Below are 2896 nucleotides of genomic sequence, written 5' to 3' on the forward strand. Positions count from 1 at the left end.
TTATCACACAAAGCTTTTAATAAAAAATCAGTAAACAAGTTCTGAGCTTCTTTTTGCAGAGAAAAACAACTTTTTATACAAAGTCATGGGTTTCAACCGTGAATTATGGAGTTTGAAGACGAGGTTTTTTTCCTGAGGTCGGCTTGTTAGCTTAGCTTCTCAGCTTAGCTTCTTTGAACGATCCCAAAACGTGATTTTGGACGGTTAAAACAGATTTTAAAGAGAAAGGGAGGGGTCAGTGAAGAGCACCGGAGTTGAACCTTTTGTCATCCAGCGTCTTCAGTAGAAAGAGAGAGACACGAAGAAACGATAAAGCCAATAAATGAAAACGAGGTCGATAATTTTCATTTATCGTGGGATTAATTGATTTATTGTTTATTGACAAGCCTAGCACTCGTGTTTGAAATTATTGTCCTGTGCCGTCGCCATGCTTCATCTGGATATATTATGTATTGTTAGATTAGATTTATAGGCCTGTCGCGATAAACAATAACTCAATTAATCGCATGATTGATGATGATCACTTTTTTACTGATTTTATTTATTTATTAAACGTTTTGTGCGACATGCTTTGCTAAAGAGCTCAAATCACATAGTGTGTCCCCATTTTGAGAACCAGAAAAACGGGAACGAAAAACGGTCCATGTCATGTCAAGGGGCCTCCCTCCCATTTTTCTTAAAGCGACACGCTGCTCGCTCCCTCACTATCCATCCTTCAGTTCAAACAGTTTTATACTGCCATCCGGTGGTCAAAAAAGGTACTACATGCAAAATTAACCAAGATTTCTTCTTAAATTTGACAGTAATTGTCAAATTTCAAACAATATTATTGTTTATCGTGATAATTTCTGGGACAATTGCCCAGCAAAATTTGTTATCATGACAGGCCTACTCGTATTTGAAATTATCAACCTACACCGGTCGCTGTGCTTCATCTGGATATATTACGTATTATTAGATATTATATATATTAGATTATATATCTGGATAGATGCATTGCTTTAGTGTTGATTTTAATAAAATACTACCAGGATAGAGACACCTCCTTACATCTCTATGCCGACGATACAGTTGTTGTCGAACTAAAACAGGTGCTAAGGTTTTTTCAGCTTCCACAGTCTGCATTTGACATCATCCAGTCAGATATGTTCTATCTAAAACTGGTACTAAATGCAGATAAAACCAAAGGGTTGTTGTTTTCAAACAGGAAGGTGGTACCAGCAGTCCTTCCTCTTATCTTATCTACAAATGATGTTCTTATTGAGTTTGTGGATTTTTACAAATTCTTGGGAATTTTGGTCGATGCACATCTCTCTTTTAAGCTGTATGTTGAAAACGTGATAAAGAAACTGAAATTTAAACTGGGTTTCTTTTTCAGAAATAGATCTTGCTTAACTCTGAATGCCAGAAAACGCCTTGTAACTGCTACTTTCCTTCCCTTCATTGACTACGGTGACATTATTTACATGAATGCTCCTGCACTTTACAGATGTTGGATGCCATCTATCACGGTGCGCTAAGATTCATAAATGGCTGTAACTACTGTTCCCATCACTGAACCCTGTATTTACTGGTTAACTGGACTTCATTAGCTTCACGGCGACTCTCTCACTGGTACATTTTCATCTGTAAATCCCTCCTTGGTCTGCTACCTTCTTATATCTCCTCCCACATGTCATGTCGTCGGTGCAGTTACAGTCTGCGCTCTCAGGACATCATTACCTGCAGTGTCCCCTCAGTGCCGACGGACTTCGGCAAAAAGTCCTGTTCTTGCTCCGCTCCTGTATCCTGGAACACCTTGCAAAAAGATCTGAAGCTGTCGACCTTGACCTCTCTAAGGGATTTTAAACAATTAATAAGGTAAAAGAAAAATCAAAGCAAATTCTGACTTTAATCTCAGAATTCTGACTTTAATCTCAGAATTCTGACTTTAATCTCAGAATTCACGTTTGGTTACTGCACCTGAATTGCTCTAAAAGTGATGATGAGGAGCGTTTTTAATGGCGACCGAGTGGCGCTTGATTTCTTCCAGAGCTTTGCAGCGAGTGTCGTTTTGTCTGCGCTTCGTTAAGCCCCTCGCTCAAACACCCTTCATCGTTAATCCTCTTCGTTCTTGTGACGGTAAAATCTCTCTGTTCTGCTCCGGCAGCGGAGTCTCAGTCCCTCTGCAGTGCAGGTACAACGAATGCAATCCGTGATGCTAGATGAACTTACAGCTAATGAGTGGTTTTTTTTTGTTTCCTCCTTTGTAGGGGATAAGAGCCTGGCCGCAGAGTGGAGTGGTGGTTTGGTGTGACCTTTAACCTCTGCTGGAAGAAAGGAAAACCACTTCAGAGGTAAGAGTTCCTGTAAACTATAGAGTAAAGATTTATTTGTAATAAAAGGGGGGGGCTAATTGAGCCTGCTGCCAGTAAACTCTGCATAATCCATGCCTCTTTGCCCAAAAGTCACTAATTCCACAGCTAGTTAAGGAGGTCTTAAACGCCGGTTATGTAGCTGTGACGCTGACACATAGGGCGATGGTTGCGTGCGCTTGAACTGTCGCCAATTTGAACAGAATGGTTGTTTGAGTTTACTTTGGTTCTTGCAAGGATACAAACATTTATTCCCCCCACAAGAAGTCGTATTTGAGAAGTCCTCGTAAATCAAAGCCAAATGAAAGAGAAGCGACGAAGATGATTCTTGGCCTAACTGGAACCATGTGAGGGCGAATCATCGCTGTGGCTCGTTTCAGAAATCTGCTTCTTAAAGTCTTTGCACCGCTGGATATCTGTGATGGATTGTTGCCTCTGAGTTTAGAGGTTCCTCTTTTCTTGACTCTTAAACACCATTCTGGATCTCTTTTCCACAGCGTTTATGACATATCTATATATATAGATAGATATGTTTCCGCATA

At 40.2% G+C, this 2896-nt stretch overlaps 1 protein-coding gene across 1 annotated transcript in view; it reads left to right on the plus strand.

The window, feature by feature from the left end:
- The first annotated feature begins 2257 nt into the window (after window positions 1-2257).
- raph1b (Ras association (RalGDS/AF-6) and pleckstrin homology domains 1b) overlaps window positions 2258-2896 on the plus strand; it is a 41681-nt gene continuing 41042 nt past the window's right edge. Inside the window, exon 1 of the mRNA XM_037696747.1 lies at window positions 2258-2336. The gene's annotated coding sequence lies outside the window, so the exon portion shown is untranslated. The remainder of the gene's footprint in view (window positions 2337-2896) is intronic.

This window comes from Nematolebias whitei, chromosome 23 (genome assembly GCF_014905685.2).
Source record: "Nematolebias whitei isolate Nwh7 chromosome 23, NemWhi1, whole genome shotgun sequence".
Taxonomy (NCBI): Eukaryota; Metazoa; Chordata; class Actinopteri; order Cyprinodontiformes; family Rivulidae; genus Nematolebias; species Nematolebias whitei.